Genomic DNA, 21,891 nt, shown 5'->3' with positions numbered 1-21,891 from the left:
ATATTGCCCCCCTCCACCCTAGAAAACAACATGACTCCCTACGATAGTTACTGTAAGTAGGTTTATAACCCCACCAAACAGAACCGACTGTGTTATACTGTTGTTTAAATAAATATATTAGGTCAACATGTTTGGTAATTCAATACGTGTGCTCTCACTTCTTAGTAATACAGCTGGTAATACTGCAGCTATTGCTGTTGATAATACCACTACTGCTACTGTAATTGCCCCTGTAAACAACACCGCCTCCACACCACCACCACAACCACTGCCACCACCGATAATGATGATGGTGATGATGATGATGATGATGTAACTCCCCGGTATCATTTTACTTCATGTACAAGAGTCATAATATTATGAGCCGGTAGTCGATAAGTTTGACCCGTGGGCCACTTTTTCTTAATAATAATGACTTGGGGTAATGATTCTATTTGGGTCAATATACATCCTTACGCCGGCCAAATCCTAATAGCCTCTTAAACAACAATACCGTAATCAAGTTGTTAAAGCTGCACTCTCACAGATATACCATTTTTACAACAGTTTTATTTTTTTGTCGCGGAAGGAGCAAATTTTTGCGTAAATATCTGCAAACCTATGATATAATATTGCTGACAAAAAAATCAGATCGTAAATTTTCATATTTCAGTTCGAAAATTAATGTTTTATGGCTTAAACCGTTCCTAACGGTTTAAGAAAAATGCATAAAACATCAATTTTTTAACTAAAATATAAAAATCTGCGATCTGATTTTTTTGTCAGAATTTGTCAGCAGTCTTATATTACTGGTTTCCATGGATTTTCCTAAAAATTGAATCGTTTCAAGACAAAAAAATAAAAAAAAAGTTGTAAAAACGTTCAATCTGTAAGAGTGCAGCTTTAAATTAAACGACATTATCTAAGGCACTATATCATTTATATTATTTTATAGATGTTGCGGGGTTAAGAAATATAGTTAACACATTTTGTGCTTGATGTTTTCTATCTTTAATCATAACTCGAGTGCGTGGTTTAGATAGTTAAATACTGTTGTCAAGGTGATAGTTTATAAACGATATCAAAGATTTAATACTTAGCTTAGTTTAATAATAATTATATTTTTATAGTTAAGAAAATCATGTCAATACTTAATAATGAAATATTATTGAAATTTTTGTTGAGGTTTGACATGTGTCAAAATATACAAAATGTGATGAAGCATTAAACCTTAGAATCGTGCGCTATAGAAAGATTGTTTCGAAAAATGATCAAAATCATTGCTCCCATGATGGATGTAATGTCCAATAAATTTCGATGAAATAGCTGTTAGCAGATAACTGATAGAAATTGCATGGAGAACCATGTCAGCCCTTTAACCCAAAGCATCTTGCATATATATATATGCTGCAAAATCCAGGTATATGCAGGTATACAGGGGTTTCCTTCTTAATCGAAAATTGGATAGGATTTCTTGGCATGTTCTCATAATAATGAGCTAAGTCGAATTTAGTCCTAAATTGAAATATTTAAGTGTCCTATTTTTGTTATTTGAAACATATTCATGTGAATTGAAATTTAGCCATTACCAGAAATGAACAAAAGTTAACTTGTTTATCGATATTTATATGAGTTAATCCTTAATAGATGACGAATAAATTGTAACAGACTATAAATGCTCGTGTTGCACTTGCAAATATGCACCCCAATTCATGTATTGAAAAAGCTGAAGAATCATTCGCTGATTGATAGTACTGACTGGACAAGGCATCGATATTTCTCTGTTATATTGCAATTAATTCGTCACTCATTGCAATCACGGTCATTCTCGTACACCCCTGGGGCCGTATTCAATAAGCATCTTAGTGAATAGTTTCATCTTAGTGAAAATTTTGAAATTTTTGACAACAATTATTTTAAATACCCGCTACTTTTCATCAGATTTATTCATATGCATATATTGTTAAGACCATTTTCTTGCTTATTTTCATATTTTTGGTGGATAAACATTTTCCATTTTCTTAAAAACCAAATTAGAAAAATGACAAAATTTTACTAAGATAAAATTGTTACCAAGATGCTTGTTGAATACGATCCCAGAGCGATGAGTCATGCGTACAATATAGAATACATTTATAGTTATCAAACCTCTGATGAATAAGAATGTGAAGTGTTTGCAGGCGAAAACTGAAAGAGCTACTTCTAGCGGTTCTAGCAGATTGGGGTGGTAGGCAGGCGTCCCTCCTCCTAAAATTGACCATGTTCACTTTTTTGACTATGTGGTAGAAACGTGGACGATTTTTCAGACTAACTATAGCCAAAATTCATTTACCAAACCTTCCATGTCACATTTAAGTCCTATATATGTTTCTATTCAGGAGTGTGGTGCGCAAGTATCGAGTTGGGCCCCCAAATAACGCCCCCTTAAATTTAACGTCAACTCACTGAGAATTTGAAAGAAAGGTGCAGACAACACGGTACTTCTGCCTTTTTAGACGATAGTAAATCACAGTTAATATTTTAGCATTCACCAATCATTTAATCATGTTCCGGGATTTATTTTTGAAACCATTTATTTGGTATATAAGCAAGCGTAAGTTTATTTGAAAATGTGTTTCATGAGTAGTTCTAATAGTGCAAATACAACCGTCATAACCTATTAGACCTACCCTAAGATTGGCTGGAAGTTTACTTTGTTATATTCTGCATATATTTGCAAAATACAACTAACATTGTGCAAATGAACGTATCTTATACAACACTACATGCATTTTTTAAAAGATGTTGTTGTTTTTTAATTCTTTCTCGTTTCTTTGCTTCTTTTAGAAAAAAAATATACGCCAAATTGGCAATTATGCATCAAACTCAACTTGCATAGAATCTCAAAATTCAGTGTTTCGAAAGATATAACCAATTAAAAATATCGATCTAAATAATAAGGCAATTGCTAAACAATACTGCCCTGCAAAGTACAGGTTCTTCAAAACCACTACATGAACCTCAATCAATCCATTAAAAAGTCTTTAAGTTCAGAAGCAATCTATAGATATATAAAAGAACCCTTGCTACTCATATTTAAAAATTCGATGGGCGAGGTCATGCAATAAATAGTCCGTCTATTTATTAGCAGGTGACACGAACCTCTGTTAACAAGTTACTACGGAACACGACACACAATACCTACAGGATGATACTTTGAGGCGTGTATCTTGGCCAACAAATATTCAATTAAGTGCAAATACATTCAAACTTGCAACGAACCCACAAACATATATATTTTATTAACAACCATAGAAATGATCCTTGTGCAATTCAAGAAGTGACTTCAGAAAAAGTTCCAGTATCAATTTTGATTCTAAAATTTTATCTCAATTACATGACATCTCAAAAGGTTAAACTTGCGAATATAAATTAGCCCTTATAGGAAGTTCCTTTTTGCCAAGAGAAATGTTTCTAACCTTGTACAAATCATAAGAACGACCCCGTTGAATACGTATCACCAGTCTAGTCACCATTCTTTTAAAAAAGGACCAATGTTTAGAAAATAACTTTTTGCATGATTATATCAGAAAAAAGGCATATCATGTAAGGGTAAAAGAAAGAGGACTTCATAGTCTAAAATTCAGACGTCATACATTATACACACATTTTAAATCATTGAAAACTATTACGAAGTCAACAAAGACAGAGAGTATTCAAAATGCACACGCGCGTGCACACGCGCGCACATACACACGCACGTGCGCGCACGCACGCAAGCACGCCGCACGCACACACACACACACACACACACACACAAAACACTGAGGAACCGAACTGATGCGAGCCACCTTTAGCCAGAGGATTGACGGACACTGAGATAAACTCACAGTGTCTGTTTTGACGGTACCTCAATAGTATCGTCTAAATAAAACGTTGGGAGGGGGTCCGTAAAAGCTCCGCCCAAAATGCGTACGTTACAACTAAAGAAAGGCAAATGACCGAGTTACAGATAGTGATATAACAGCTGCTCTGACGAACTATTGCTGTATAAAAAATAGGAAAAACATGAAAAAGCGTTCACTGATACTTTCCTACTTTTTTTTTTATTTCAAGCTTAAAAACCCTAAAAAAACATAATAATTATGTGCTAAGATTATATTTAAAAAGATGTCACAAACTCATGAAATTAAAGGTCTACAATTGAAATTATATGAAACTTTAAGCACAGAGACAACTGCAGTGAAAACAGGGAATAGACTACCTAATTAGAACGACAAACGTTTACATAAAATTTTCTGCCACATCCGGTGACCGGCACTAATACTGGGTGAACTTGGTGAAAGATCCCTGCAGGATTGTTTTTCCTTTCCTTTTTTCTTTTACACTATGTATACGTAGTCATTTAAAACTTATGTATGTATAGCGGAACCACTAGCGGAACCATGGGGGGGGGGGGCTAAAAATAATAAAAGTAATAAAATACTCTAAAAATGCACCATTTCGGACTAGATAGTGTTAAAATTTCTCGGTGGAGAATCCCGAAGCCCTCTCGCTTACATTGAACATTTAAAACTATTTAAATTTTAGTTCTGAGATAGGGCCGAATGCCAAATGGTTGTTCACCTAAGAATTACGCCCCCTACAACGAAAAAACCTGGAACCCGCGGCCTCTGGTGACATGTAATGGATTATATGTTCGTAATATAAAACTTCTACATAAAGGTAGTATTAGACAATTGCATCATTTTAAGAGTATTATTTATGTAAATCGACGGATTTTTATTCACAGGACAAGAGATCCAACTTACCCCTCTTTGTTGTTGTTGTTGTTGTTGAGTTTATATAGGTCTGCCCGCGCCCTATAATGGCTGCATTATGGCTTGACCCCGTCACATCCCCAAGTGTGACTTAAATAGAATTTTGAAGCCAAAAGGGGAGTTTTACCCCCATCGGTTGATGGGATATTCAACTTACCCCTCATCCATTTGTAACCAGGTCTAAGTATTATTAATATTATGGTTATCTCCCTTAGACCATTCATGATGATTGAAGGTATATTGACCTATGTGACCTTTTGTGGTCATCAGGTGTGACCCCTGTATTTTCAGAGTACGTCATATTACACTACTCTTGATATGGATATTATACTACATTAAAAGTTGAAGTGTGATCAGCTTTGAGTTTACTTGGAACACGTACGCTAGGATATATAATGAACCTTGAACCGACTAGTTAGTCCGGAAATACTTTCACACTGTCGGCAGTACAGGGTACCGAATGTCGGGAATTACACTTGCTGAGAGTTATCTACCCATGGAACGCGCTCTTCAGTGACCGAGGTAGGCAACTAAGGAATTTCCTCCAAACAATGTGAAAAATAACCATTTAAGCCCCCTTATGAGCGGTGTCACCGGTATATTCGTACGATTTAAGCTTTACTTTACCTAAATACGTCAATATTTTACCCTAGAAATGCATATCTTTGATGTTTGCTTTGTTTGTTTTGGGCCAAAATTCGACCTGTTCGGATGTGTTGTTTCGGTCGGAAATTAGATATGTTCAGTTAATTTCAATGATTCAAAATCATTCAGATATTCACTATTTTAAATATATAGGAGAGATGATTTATGTATTATTTCACAAACTTTTTTTATTGACACATTTAATTAGGATTTAATGATAATTTGTACTCTGCAATGTATGCACTTTCTCTTTTGATTTGAACACATGCCATACTCAAGTGTAGGTCAGGACGGCTTGAACAATATATATGGGTCAAACTTTTTAAATGTAAAATGTACCAGCTTATAGACCTTTATTATGGAAAATTAAAAACTAAAGTTATTCATGATTTGTAGTGTATTTCTCTTAATATTGTCAACTAATACTCTTAATATTGTCAACTTTAACTTAAACATTGATTTCCCTAAAGTTCAGTTTAGGATAAATTTAATGTAATATATACAATATATATAAATATGCTTTAAATATCCATAGTAAATGTTATACTGGAGCCAAAATGCCAAATCTGAGGTGCATTACCTATATAAACAAAAACAATGATTAATTGATCATCAATCGGTTTGAATCCTTGATAATTTTGAGTAAAGATTTGTTCTGGTTTCCACAACTACTGGTTGGAGAGCAGTATCTGGCAAAAAGCGGGATCCGACAATTGTCATTTTTCTCCTTTCATTTGTTTTGTTCATATACAATTTGCATGATTATTACCAGCAATCAGTTTTTACTGACACATGTATTGTCGTTATTGTATTAATTTTTGTGCAACAAACTCCAGGAATGGTATTTCATTAAATTACTTGATTGATAAAAGGTATCAATGCAATACCCTCGTCCACATTTTGAATACAAGTTATCCTTGTTTTTATTGATGATTTTGTTTATCAAGTGAGACAACTCGTAAAATGCATGCTAATGTAACGTGCAACGTCAAAGACGCAACAGATCCCTTTAGAGAAAAGCATGCTCGACCCTGAAGGGGTCCACTGGTCTTTATATACAGTAAATTCTCAATCCAAGTGGAGCCCAGGCTTTGCTAATTTGCATAATTTTTTTATTACCAAACAAGTACAACAATGTAATATGAACGGACTTACATCTATAACAGAATATTATATTATGAACACACATCCGCTACAACGGACCATTACATTAATTTCCCCTCCAAGTCGTCCCCAATCTTGGCCTGGGAAACTTGTGGGTAAGGCAATTCCTATTTGGCAGTTGTCACCATCCCACCGCTGCCACCATTTGTAACGTGCAACGTCAAACAAGTCCAACAGATCCCTTCAGAGAAATGCATGCTCAACCCTAAAGGGGTCCACTGGTCTTCATATACAGTAAATTCTCAATCCACACAGAGTGCGGGCTTTGCTAATTTGCATATTACCAAACAAGTACATCAACATACTATGAACATACATCTATAACGAAATGTTATATTATGAATGCACATCTGCTACAATGGACCGTTACATTAAACCCAAGTATGTTTTGGTGGAAAAAAATGCTACATATGACCAAAAACGCTTCAAATGAAAAAATAATGCTGTAGTTGATATTTAACAAGGAAATTGGAAAATATGATTGAAATCAAATATGCCTTCATATGGTCTATCACAATAATCATCTCCTTTTAGCTATGAATGAGTGTATTTGAGCTCATTAGCATTCTTGTTCATTTCTAATATGCAATATTGGAATTCCTTATTTTTGTCATAATGACCACTTCGAAAAATTGTGGGGAAAATAACTGTCATAATCCATTCACTAGCAATCAGGCAATATTGCTTAATCAACCTAAATTACCTGATCAGCAAAAATAAGGACAAAAGATCTAATATTTATAAATATTTGGCCATGCTGCATCAGACAGCAAATTTTGGTATACCTTTAAATCATGTCTTAGTACAAAACATATTTAAACTCTTAGATAATGTTTCCCTTACTGCATCTAGTTGTAACCTCATAAAATAATGTGGTATATTTGACAGGTAGACTGATGTAGACAAAAATGGAAGGAGTGATGGAGCCAGAACTGACGCAGGCTGTGAGGATTGTACTTAAATATGAAATACAGTCTCTGGTATGTGTTAGTTTATACTATTCTTTATTTTTATGTTAAAGCATTGACAGGTAGACCCATATGAGCTGATATGAATCTTTCTTGAGTCAGTTTCCTTGAAACCATTTGGCATTTGTGGTGCCCTTTTGAACAGGCCATTATATAATATAGTGTCACAGATTGGGCTTGAACATAGGAATGCCAAGATGAGAGGTAGTCACAAATACCAACTTATCCTCTGGAAGACATTCATGCTATATTTGCCAGTAAAAGGATATTCTGTCAGCTATATGAAATTTTAAATTAGGCCTTAAAATGTACATTTGGTTTGGGTTACCTGACCCTACCTACAAAATAAGCATCGCCCATACCATTTTTAGTCAGTTGGTTAGGCCTAAAAAAAATACACATTTGGTTCGGGTTACACAACCCTACCTGCAGAATAGGCGCCGACCCTACCGTTTTTATAGTTAGTTTGAAAAAAAAAAATGTAAAACTAAAAAAAAAATAAAATAAAAAAATTCTTTTTTTTAAATTGCTTTTTAATATGTAGTTTAAAACCTTAAATGCTTATACAGACGATAACTTGAACACCATTCTCAAATGATAAAATGACATTCTTATATAAAGCATAATAACAAAAAAAAATAACAAAATAAAAAGCCTACCAACCCTACCTATTTTTGAAAAGGATGTAACCCTAACCAAACTTTTTTATGACCTTACTAAAGATCATAACAAATAAAACAGTTTCAGTTTAAATTTGCATCAATTGTTAAAAAGAGTTAATTGAATAAATATCTTCTTTAGTTGAGCCGCCTTTCTGACACTGGTGAGGAATATATTGTGTTGACCGCGAGCCTGGATGATCGGACATGTGGTCACATTGGCTCCACGCGCGGCGAAGACTTCCTCCAGTCACCCAGCCTGCAGTCTGTCAAACAGGAGTTTCTGAACTTCTGCACAGGTAATGATGCTTAACAAAGATTATTATCATTTCATAATTTGTCTTAATTTTGAAATTGTTTTATTCATTATTTGCTGAAGACGAAACCCTACAATAAATCTGCTTGGGCTAGTTCTAATTGGAGTTCCTTTAATTGTACACAGGTAATAGTGTTTAAAATTGGAGCCAAGAGCATTGTCAGCTGATTTATTTTTCTGAAAAAAAATAAGTTGAGCTGTTGTCATAACCTTGGCATCATCACTGGTAGCAGCCACATGCCAGAAGTTTAATGTTTGCCAGTATGAAAAAAACTCAAAAGTATGAACAAAAGGTTCCCATTCACAAACAAATAACTTTAATATGCGTTATTTACGTAGAAAAAGAAATACTCATGCTCAAAAATGACACCAATCATGCATGCATGCACAGAAAATGCACCAGTGAAATCTGAAATTTAATGTTCAAAAGTGAATTGTTCTTATTTTCAAAGCAAACATCAATCAGCATTTTTTGCAATTCAAACCAGGTTTTCCTATTTCTAAAAGTAATCTTCATTTACAACAATAACATTGCCCAAGATGACCTGTCCAAACAGGTGCAAGATGTATAAATTTAATGAACTTTTGATGAAGTTCCACAGATTTCAGGTCACATTGTAGTTCAATGTATTCTGCGACTGGTTAACGACTAATATGATTTGTATATATAAAAAGATATTTTATAAACGAGTGATAGTCTACAATTTGTTGTCTGCTAACAATGTCACAACAAGGACTCTTTGGTTTTGGGTATGGACGGACATCCAAAGATTCAAGTCTGCAACCCTCAAAACTGTCCTGCACCGCCAAAGTTTTTCCTAAAGGATGCATGCATCCCCAGAAAATGGTGTGGAAACTCTGTAACACTAAACTTGGTACACAATGACAATATGCACTTAAATTAAGCAATTTGCATTCATGGAACTATTCCATACGTATTAGGATTTTGACTCAGGTTAAAAGATTATCAGGTTAAGTTTAACAATGCTTTTAAATTCAGGTGCCAAAATTAAGCAAGAAGTGCCCGACAGGGAAACTAAAGTGAAGCAAAACAAGACTCATCGTCGAAAGTCAACACCGAGATGCAAAATTCCTCAAGCCGGGCTAAGTCCTCCGCAGCTAGACAGCCCTATAATGGAGGAACCGGAACCGGAGTTTGTAAGTGAGAATGGCTTTACTCCCAAAGTTCCCCCCGAACCTGCTGCTGATTGTAATAGTGCCTTAGATTCATGTGAGAAAAACAATGCATATGAGTACACTCTTGATGGAGTGGAAGTTCACAATCACACCAACGGGCTAGTTGCTGGAACGATGTCTGGTTTCGTGTTCCAGGCAGCAGCACTTAAGCCACAATTAAGAGACATTAAGTTTGAAGCTGGTTGGAGCCCTGAGCAGGCTGTTGAACAGATATTGGCTGGGCAAGGAATTAAATCAGAGTTTGACGCAAGTAGTGCCATAGAGCAGAAAATCAACAATTTCCCAGTCGATCAAGATGTGGCCTTATCTTCAGAACAAATTGCTGAACAAATCGCAGCTGCTACTGCCCTTGTACCACGAGAGCTTACATTCCCAAGATCTCCCTTGAAAGCTCGGAGTCGAAGGAAGTCGAGAAAAAACCTTTTGAAAAAATCTGGCTCAAATCTTGTAGATATTCTGCCAAAGCCAGCAGCTGATCAAACAGACGTTCCTCACGATATCAAGGATGTGCCAGATTTGATAAATAAAGGTTTTCTTTTTACAGATAAGAAGCCCGGAAATTCTCTCATAAGTATTACAAATAGCAGAAATCAAAAAGGAAGCAAGTCTGGTAAGTTAGGTCTGGATCTTATGGACATGAAAAGTGCCTTTGAGGAAATTGGAAACATGGCGAAATGCCTGATATGCAACAAGATTCTTGCTAATAAGAATAACCGCACTTTCCACTGGCGCTCGCACGTGGGGGATAAGCGTTACACGTGCGATATCTGCAACAAGGCTTTTACCCATCCATCGAACATGCGTTCTCATCGGAAAATCCACACAGACGAAAAAACCGTTCCCATGCGAGTTGTGCGACCGTAGATTCCGACGCCGAGACTATCTTCTGCAGCATTTGGAGAGGTTCCACTATAACCGGAAAGCAGGAAGTGCCGAACCCGCGTCTGACGTGAGCATTGAAAATGTGGCTGTCACAGGGGGGGGATCAGAAAGCAATAGCAACTAAATTGTAATCTTGTCATATCAGGAATCATTTACAAAAGTACAGGACTGGTCCTGCGTTCATAATGAATTCGTACAATTTTTTTCTCATGATTTTCATTTCTTTTTTCCAATGATTTTTCATAGTTTTTACAAACATATACATGTAACTTTTTGATTGAAGGTTGATATTGTATGCTAATAGTAAGTATTTTGTGTATAGAGTAATATTTGCTAGAAATCCAGTCTTGAATTGCCAAATACATTCTGTCATATGTTATTTTCAATCATAAATTGAATAGTAAAAAAAATGGCCAAAGAGAACAGTTTTGTTGAAAAGATACTTGTTTGTAAAGTATGTTTATACATTATGCTGATGATATGATGTTTGTTGTCACTATTAATGGAACAAAGTTCAAATCTATCTTAGGTGATATTTTATTGTTGCAGATTTTATAAATGAACTTTTATTTAACAGATTTATATATTTCAATGAAATCCTTAATGTCTGTGATCTGTATAACACACATTCCAAATAGCATTACATTATTTTGATTTGACATTTTAAACATTAAATATAAACACAGTTTCCCAATCAAATAAGTAAGTTGTACGAGGGGTGAGCCAAAAGTTTGTATGTAGTTACTGAATGAAGTAGGTTTTCCTTCTAATAATGTCTCATTTCGTCTGCAGATCTGTACACAAGATTGCATGTTCGTACATTGAACTATGCACAAAATATAAACACATTCCATAATGATAGAAAGCAGGACACAATTTAGCTAGTAACGTCATAGCGGGATCATGCCATTGTCACTATAACATATTCACAGTTACTCAATGGACTCTGAATATACAGCGCTACTCAAAGACACCAAAATAGCACACAGTGTCGAAGAGGGTCTGACTTCGATGACTTGGAACAGTTTGAAATATTTTTATTTTTTATTTCCCCAAGTTATGTTAGCTGTATCTTGATATAGTATGTTTTCGACAGACACACTGCAAAAGATATCCCTTTGAAAAGTACTATTCCTTAAAGCTGCACTCTCACAGATATACCGTTTTTACAACTGTTCTATTTTTTGTCATGGCAAGAGCAAATTTGCGTAAATATCTGCAAACCAATGATAAAAGATTGCTGACAAAAAATTAGATCGCAGTTTTTTATATTTCTGTTCGAAAATTAATGTTTTATGGCTTAAACCGTTGCTAACGGTTTTGCATAAAACATTAATTTTTAAACTTAAATATAAAAATCTGCGATCTAATTTTTTGTCAGCAATCTTATATAACTAGTTTCCATGCATTTTTGCAAAAATTGGCTCGTTCCAAGACAAAAAATAAAAAAAGTTGTTAAAACGTTCAATCTGTGAGAGTGCAGCTTTAAAGACAAGTAAATTGTATAGAGAAGATCCAGCGTGTACTTATTTATCATTCTGTATGATAGTTTGGACACAAAATTTCGCAAATTTTCTGATCCAATGTAAAAATAATTCCAACATGCAAGTGATTCATGCGAAATATGATTCAGTTTGGCATTTAAAGATATTTATTTGAAAATTGTTTGAAACATATTACAGAAAATTTGTAAAAAACGACATCATTATTAGACCCTCAGGGCCCAGTTTCACATTTACCTGAAATATGTTATGTATGATGTCAGATTGATCTGATTATCGGTAATTCATTTGGATAGAAAAAGGATTGCTTTATATGAATATCTCATTTATATAAGAGTCAATGATCGTAAATGATTTTTAAAAACAAGTGTCCGCAAACTTTTGAATCAGCCCTCGTACATGTGTAATCCTTTCAAATATGGTATATATATGTGCTGTTTTGGGACTCTGTTTGGGACTCTTAAAAAAAATAATTGTTTCTGCATTCTGGACTGACACTATTTTTTCCTTCCGATTCTACACTTTTTTTGCCTGAGTGTGGATATTTCTGATATTCATGGTAGGTCATTTGGTACAGAATTCTGTTGTTGTTTTTTAGATTTTTCAAATTGTTACTTAAGATTTTTCTGTTACCAAAAGCTATAAATTATATGCTTAGTAGCATCTAAACAATCAGGAAAAGCATCACTGGTATTGTGAAAAGCCAAGAACTTTTTATTTTTAACCTTTAAAAAAAAAAAAAAGAAAACAAATAATATTCTGAAGGCAATTAAAAGGTGTAGGGTCGAGGCAAAAAAAAGGGTAAGTCAGGAAACCTTAACGTTTTTAATGCCCTATAAGGGACACAATAATTTTCAGCACAATTTTGAAGTAGTGTATATTTTTGTTTATATTGTTACTGATATCTATTTAGTGAAGTATTACGACTACAAGGGATTTATATATTTTATAGTATATTTGCCTTTTCAATTGTAAACTTGTTTATATGTCAGTATGTTTACATTGCCTTAGAATCTTCTATGGAGAGGAACACGAAACTGAAGTTTATTTTGCATGAACGCTCCTTGTTATTACATCATTGTTTATTTCATTGCTGCACTCTAATTGGGAAAAAAATTATTTGACCACTGGTAAACGCTGTATCAAATATCTGCCATACTTTTTTAACAGAGGTGAAATGCCGGTAACAGATTTTGCTGTTTAACTTTATCTGAAATACTTGATTCAATTTAAAATATTTCAAACAAACAGAAAAATGTAGATATAAGGAATGGTTCAAACAGTATGCCACTTCAGGATTTTGAATCAACCTCTAAAATTATATTTCTCTGACTTTTATAAGTATATTGGTTTGTTTCTGGTTATTCCTGTATTTTTTATAATGTATATATATAAAATTATGTGCCATGCATTTTTATTTTCTGCATTCTTTGCAAGCAAATCTGAAGATGAATTTGATTATCATTGGTTAGTAAAATACCATGTTTTTCTATGGTTGTATGTAATTTATACATGTTTTTTAGCTCATTGTTTTTTTTGAAGAACAAAGTCAGGGTATTGTGATAGCCTTGGTGTCAACAGTGGGAGAGGTGAATGTCAATTGCCAGCATAATTTTCATCCTTGGCCATAGCTCAAAAAAACATTCGGATTATTCCCATGAAACTTTGTACACATGTTTCCAGAAACAATATGCAGTTGCACGACTGGGTCTATAACTGTTTGATAAATCATTATTGTATTTTGTCCCTTGTTAGACTGAAAATACACCAGAGGAGCGTTCATGTTCCCACTACAGCTCTCTTGCTTTCCATTGTGCTGAACCAAGGTTATTGGCTCTGTCTGAATTTTCAGTGTAAAAAATGCATTTAAATCATCACTCTCACAGATTGAACGATTTGACAACTTTTTCAGTTTTTGTCTCAGAATCGGCTGAATTTGGCATTAGTGTTTTCAAATCAGTCATATAGGATAACACTCAACAGAACAGATCTCAATTATTTGGAAAACTGCCAAAATTTCCATTTTTCTTAAGTGTTAGTAATGCTTTTAGCCATAAATTTCAAGTGTAAATATCAAAAACTGTGATCTGATCTTTGATCAACAGTCTTATATCACCAGTTTTCAGTCATTTACGCAAAATTTGTCTCATTAAAGACAAAAATTTGAAAAGTTGTTAAAACGATCAATCTGTGAGAGTGTAGCTTTAAAAGTAAAGAATCAATTTAAAATTTCACTTTAAAATATACATGAAAGATCTATTTTTTTTCAGTACTAAAACAAATCTTTAAAAGCAAAAGATCAAATCCAAATTTTACTTTGAAAAGTGCATCTTATACTCTTAAAACATGGTACATGTACTGGGTAGCAATGCATTGATTTTGATAATAATAATAAAGATTGACCATTGATAATCTAATTTCATTTTAACACAGTGTGTTTAAAAAAAGAAACATATCAATACAAAGGTTCTATTTGAATAAAAAATAGAATGATTATTCAGGCCACGCAGGCTTTGGTTCATAGCATTTTTTTTATTTTTTTGTTGTGCCAAATTAAGCCACGCCAACAGCATTAATTAATAAACATTTGGACAAGGAATGGCTGTATATTCTTTGAAAAATACTCCCATCTTGTAGTTCTGATAATTGTTGAAAAATAAAACTTGAATGCAGTTCTGATAATTGTTGAAAAATGAAACTTGAATGCAGCAATGACAATTTATTATTGTTTAAATGTTCATATAGATTTTGTTAACATTAACATACAAATTGTATAAATAATATTTACTGTACCCACAACCCCTGTTATTGTAATGATACACTTTATGGGAGACTGTAATTTCTGCTGGATTAGTGTATGAAGAAACTATTTTGCACCATGTTATAACAAGCATGTGTCATAAGTGAATAGCCTTGAAATATATCCCCATACTAGTTATCGAATGGTTAAACTCCGCCTACTTGTTAACTGTACCTTTTTGTTATGGGAGTTGATTTACAGACAAATACAAAGAAAACACTCTGAAACATGTTACAGAAGATTGTTTATGTTCTTTTGTACTTCATACAATTTTATATCTTTGGTTGAATATTTGTAACTTTGTAATTGATATTCTGAAATTAGGGCAAGCAGTATCGGTCTTTGAAATAGATGCTAGTATTTAGATTTGTTCAAATGGTCCTATCATTGGCTAGAGTTTATACATGTGTAATGGTATGTATGTGTAAGGTAGATCGTAACCTCTCGTGAAGTCCATCTGTCCAAATGTAGTCTTTAATTTCTTCAATGTTTGTAAAAATTGAGAAGGGAATTTAAAAATCTTACCATCGTTTCTTCATATTTTTGTTTACAGACATTCTATTATACTTGTTTTAACCTTTCTGTACTTACTAAATGTGGTCAAGATAAGTTTGTACTTCTGCAGTCAATTGTATAAAACTTGCCTTTAGTTTGGTTAAAGTTGGCTAAATTATTTATTGATTGGTCAATATTTATCCGAAAATTAATATTAACCAATGAAATCATTTTAATGTGCAAACTAGCCTGAAGATTACAGTGGATAACTTATCCAAGTTTTATACAATTGGTTGTGTGAGCATTCTGACAGTTTTAAAGTAACAGCTGCTCAAAAATATTGAATTCCATATAACTTACTAAGATAAAGAACAAAATATCATATCTTTTAATTTTGTTGTGAAAAAGCTCAATATTTTTTTATGTTTTTTTTCTGAATTTTATATGTAATTTATCACTGTTATGCGCTGAGGGTTTATTGTAAATATTCGGTAGTTTTTGTATATATTGTTTTTGTTAGTGCTTTTCTATCTGTTCTTTGTTAAGACTTTCTTTAACGTTTATAACAGAACGTTGTATTATCTTAGGGGTGTTCCATGTTTAATCAAAAACCTGCTCCAGTGAGGCATTTCTAATTTGTACCATCCCTTTTTAGTTTTTTTTAACTTCATGGGCTTGTTACTTCGGACTATTACACAATTGAAAATATATTTTTTGTTTTTCCTCAGGCTTTGCAAGGAAAACTAGGCACTGGCTTGAAACTAATATAAATGACACTGGAAACAATTCCAAAGGGTACCAAGCCACTTCATCAGGGTTTTGGCATGAATCCCTCACGCTCAAACAGACACCTGGCTATTTTTCAGCATTGACAATTATCAGCTGTTTTATTTTTTAGAACCCATGCAACATTCTGTAGTAAAAATGACGAGGAACCATCATTGTAGATTATTTTTTTCATTCCTGGGGTGGGTTGTATGGTTAAACGGAGTACCCCATGGTGATTTCAAATGTTTTAGTTCACAGTTTTTATTGCGATGTGTATATTAGGGTCATGGTAAAGACCATTTGCTCAACATAGACCCCAATAACTAAAGATTTTACTAAGTAAAAGTAACATCTATTGCCTTTGATTCTGCAAATTTGTATAAAATTAATGAAACTTATTCTAAAATTAAAGAAGGGCTGTGCACATAAGAATGTACAAATTGTAACTGTTTCATCTCTTTCAAAATTTTGTTTCTGCTATTTTTTTGTTAAGTAGGTGCTTTGCATTTTACACAATCCAACGCTGCGTGGCTGGTACATTTGTATCTCAACATGCCTTACAGCGTTACTGGCATCCACACGTGCCCTACCATCAGATTTTTTCATATGCTCTGCATACAAGTTCATTAATTGCTTTAAAAAAGTTCTATCCAAGGTTGTATTAGCATTAAGATATTGCATGCGAAAAGATATAAATGTAAGAATTTTTCGTTAAAGCTTTATATCAAGATTTATGCAGATTTTTATTTTTTATCGTCACCGGTAAAATGGATCTTTACAATCTTTAGATCATGGGTTTAATTGTATTAGAACAAAATAGGGTTTTTTATTAATTTGAACAAAATCTAACAGTAAAACATTTGTCTTCATTTAAAGCCAGTCAAGCAAGCTTGATGCTAAGATTCTTTACTACTTTTGAAATGCAAACAAGTGATACTCTTCTGCTCCTTTACAATTGATAAACATAACCAATGCTAAAATTTTAAGGACATTGCAAAATAATGTGACAGAAATAATAAAAACCATAAATGTTTAACTCCATAAGGAATTCCAATTCCTATATATAGATTGGAAATACTACATAAACCTATGCTGTATTACCGGATATATCTAAAAATATATCATTTTGATCTTACCCAGAAATTGCAAAAGACAACATTTCTTTAAATTGTTGTTTGGATTATTATTTTGAATTAGGCTGATTTCGACTTTTGTATTTTTTGTGATAATTTGTAGATTTTTTGATGATTAATTATATTTCTTTAAATGAATTTGACTGGTTGAAACACTAGGTACTGATCTCCCGGACTTTGCTCATTGAAGCTGTGTCTTTAGCTCCGATTTCTTACATATCAATATATTATGCATTTACTGTTATTTTACTTTTTCTGTATAATTTTATGGTTGTGCGCATATTCGCATCAATTTTCCAAGAGGAATTCCTTTACAAATTATATTTGTGTTAACATAATAATAGCTTAATAATTGTTATGGTTTTCTTATATCAATCTCTTTACTTTTTTGGTTGTGCTCAGACGAATGTTTGTTATATTTTGGGCCGTTATTGTATTGCAAATATTTTATGGGACTGTCTTATTTGAATCAACTATGTTTTACTTGTATCATTATTTAGAATTGCTTTGATTGTTTTCATAATACCAGTTAATGTTTTGAACGTTTTTAGTTTCTAAACCTGTATTATTAAATTTCACAAAAAGTTGATAACATTGAGAAAAGTATGGGTTTTTTTAAGGAAACAGTAGACAAGCAGATTTATTTGTAAAAGATTCCATTAGTAAAATGGAGATAAGTTCATGCTTTTTTCAATAGATATTCTTTTAACTCGTCTGTATTAGGGGCGTTGTCATCATGCAATGACTACCGGGGTATTGCCACTATTACTCAAGTATTGTCAATATATTCAAATAAACCTTGGTACTCGTCTGCAAATAAATACAATACGCACATCTTAAACAAAGCCTGTTTCTCTGTTTTAATAATTGGTGAGTTCAACTCTTCTTTAGACTAAAAAAAAATGACATATGTTGGTGGTTGCTCCCCAGCGCTGTTTTGCAATGCCTGTGTTCTGCAGCGCCTGTGTTCTGCAGCGCCTGTGTTCTGCAGCGCTGGTGTTCTGCAGCGCTGGTGTTCTGCAGCCCCTAGATTGAATGTTTGTGTGATACCGGTACAATCAGTAGTAAAAAATGCCATATTTTTTTGTGATTTCATTTAGATTTGTTCATATATTTCAATATGTAGCTTCATATATAGATTGTAGCAAAATAGATTGTGATATGTGTAGCAATAATCATACTTAATTTTATTTTATCTTGTATGTTTTAATAAACATGCTTATACTAATGCAGTTATCACAAAATGTGCTTTCTAATAAGGAACGTGGACGCCACTTCCATTTACCACCTTAGCCTTACATGATAAAGCTAACTTTTACATGAAAATATGTTAACTTTTTTAAATAAAATTGTGTATCGTGGTATAATTAATGCTAAAAAAAATGTGATGCTAAAGTATTAAGTATGAAATCCGAATACTGTTGATGCCTTTTTGTTTTTAAACATATCTGATTCACAAAAAGCCTTAACCAGAGTTTTATTTTAGTTATGATGCATTAACTTTTACTGTTTTAGAGTTTATAAGAAAAAGTCTGCCCACCCCAATTGACTGATATATTTTCCAATTTTTTGTGATGATACTGAGGGAATTTTTTTAGTCCCAGTATATTTCATGTGAAGCACCAAACAAGTATTCCATTGGACAGAGTGGGGCTGTCTTAACATTGCATGTATTGTACGATAGCTTTTCTGAATTAGTTTTCTGTGTTGTTAAATATTTATTTTGATACTAAGAAGTTAATTGGGCAGTTTTTGCAATGTTATATTTCATTTTTAAATTAAATGTTCAATTAAACTGGTAATGGGGAAATATTATTTAACTATAAAATGTTATATAAGCCCGATTATCGGCGATTGTGAGATGGCTCCTGTTCCCTTGTGGGTCTCTTCTGGGTCTCCATACTATCTTGTGGAATGACAATCAGCCCAAAAATGGCATTTTTAGCAAATACATAATATGAAATAAATGTCGAGAAATTGTTTATACCTTCTAACTGTTCAAAATCATGCATTGAGATCATGTAAATCTTTGTTTAGGTGTTAATGTTCCCATTGCAGTAGACTGTTGTTCTGTATAGTATTTCTAAACACGTAGTTTACTTATTGGGATAGGTTTTTATTGTAAAAACCCATTTAAAGTCTAGTTTTCAGCAGTACTTAAAGCCTAGTATGTAAACATCAGTTGTTTTTAAAAAAAAACTTCTTTTTTTTAAATAAAACTAAAGCATTATTCTTCTCAAGCATTAATTATTTCCATCTATGCATCCATTCCCCAAAATAATACATTACATTATATTTTTTGACATCAATCATGTGTATTATTACTGTTTACATTTCAACATATCATTTTATTGTTTGCTCATAAAAATGTGAAAATATTTTCAGATGTTTTGTACGTAAAGCTGCTTAAATTATACAAAAGAAATCCATTTATTCCAGAAAATGCATTCCAATTATTGTTAATATATATACATGTATCAACATTCAAACATAATATGGAATCATTTTTTATGCATGATTATGTTTGATTTTTTTACTAACATAGAAGAATAGATACTGTTTGAAGAATATGATTTCAATAAAATTGGAATTAGAATCATGGCGTTTCGTTTAAATCTATTTAAGTAAGCTTGATTAAGAGGATAGCTGTATGCCGATATGAATCAATAGCTGTATGCCGATATGAACTGACAGCTGTATGCCTATATGAGCCAATAGCTGTATGCTGATATGAACAGATGCCGATATGAACAGATTGCTGTATGCCGATATGAACTGATAGCTGTATGCTGATATGAACCGATAGCTGTATGCCGATATGAACTGATAGCTGTATGCCGATATGAACAGATTGCTATATGCTGATATAAACTGATAGCTGTATGCTGATATGGACTGATAGCTGTATGCTTTTATGAACCGATAGCTGTATGCCGATATGAACTGATAGCTGTATGCCGATATGAACAGATTGCTGTATGCTGATAATATCAGCATACAGCAATCTGTTCATATCGGCATACAGCTATCAGTTTATATCAGATATAAACTGATAGCTGTATGCCGATATGAACCGATAGCTGAATGCCGATATGAACTGATAGCTGTATGCCGATATGAAAAGATAGCTGTATGCTGATATGAACTGATAGCTGTATGCCGATATGAAGTACTCTCTTTGAGAAGCCAGGTTGACATTCACCTGGCTGGGCTCTAGCCAATGACCTCTTTGGCTAGAGGCGGGCACCTATACCACTAGGTTACTCTCAGCCTGGTTGGGCGCAGGCCAATGATCTCTTGGGCTAGAGGCGGGAACCATTACCACTAGATTACTCTCACCCTGGTTGGGCGCAGGCCAATGACCTCTTGGGCTAGAGGCGGGCACTGTTACCACTAGATTACTCTCACCCTGGTTGGGCGCAGGCCAATGACCTCTTGGGCTAGAGGCGGGCACTTTTACCACTAGATTACTCTCACCCTGGTTGGGCGCGGGCCAATGACCTCTTTGGCTAGAGGCGGGCACCATTACTACTAGATTACTCTCACCCTGGTTGGGCGCAGGCCAGTGACCTCTTGGGCTAGAGGTGGGCACCATTACCACTAGATTACTCTCACCCTGGTTGGGCACAGGCAAGTGACCTCTTTGGCTAGAGGTGCACCATTACCACTAGATTACTCTCACCCTGGTTGGGCACAGGCAAGTGACCTCTTTGGCTAGAGGGGCACCATTACCACTAGATTACTCTCACCCTGGTTGGGCACAGGCAAGTGACCTCTTGGGCTAGAGGCGGGCACCATTACCACTAGATTACTCTCACCCTGGTTGGGCACAGGCAAGTGATCTCTTGGGCTAGAGGCGGGCACCATTACCACTAGATTACTCTCACCCTGGTTGGGCACAGGCAAGTGACCTCTTGGGCTAGAGGCGGGCACCATTACCACTAGATTACTCTCACCCTGGTTGGGCACAGGCAAGTGACCTCTTTGGCTAGAGGCGGGCACCTATACCACTAGATTACTCTCACCCTGGTTGGGCACAGGCAAGTGATCTCTTGGGCTAGAGGCGAGCACCATTACCACTAGATTACTCTCACCCTCATTACCACTAGATTACTCTCACCCTGGTTGGGCACAGGCAAGTGATCTCTTGGGCTAGAGGCGGGCACCATTACCACTAGATTACTCTCACCCTGGTTGGGCACAGGCAAGTGACCTCTTTGGCTAGAGGCGGGCACCATTACCACTAGATTACTCTCACCCTGGTTGGGCACAGGCAAGTGATCTCTTGGGCTAGAGGCGGGCACCTATACCACTAGATTACTCTCACCCTGGTTGAGCACAGGCTCTACTATGGTCAGTGAATGAACTGATAACATATTTAGTGGCAATGCAGACACATACATGTATACTACTTAATTGCTCTCAACCTGTTTGGGCTCAATGCAACGACCTTGGGTGATGGTTGAACACCAATTAGATACCACAGGACCCTGCTATCCTGGTTTTGAATCGAACTCTTGACATCTTCAGCGAGATGTGGACACATATAAGACTAGACGACTCTCAACCTGGTGAGCGGGGCAA

The 21,891-nt window shown here is 34.5% G+C and overlaps 1 pseudogene; it reads left to right on the top strand.

The window, feature by feature from the left end:
* Nucleotides 1-5,282: 5,282 nt before the first annotated feature.
* On the top strand, nt 5,283-11,897 carry LOC128223909 (uncharacterized; annotated as a pseudogene).
* The last annotated feature ends 9,994 nt before the right edge of the window (nt 11,898-21,891 follow it).

Source organism: Mya arenaria, chromosome 17 (assembly GCF_026914265.1).
Source record: "Mya arenaria isolate MELC-2E11 chromosome 17, ASM2691426v1".
Lineage (NCBI taxonomy): Eukaryota > Metazoa > Mollusca > Bivalvia > Myida > Myidae > Mya > Mya arenaria.
Note: the sequence above shows the minus strand (reverse complement) of the source record. Positions and strands in the feature narration are given on the sequence as shown.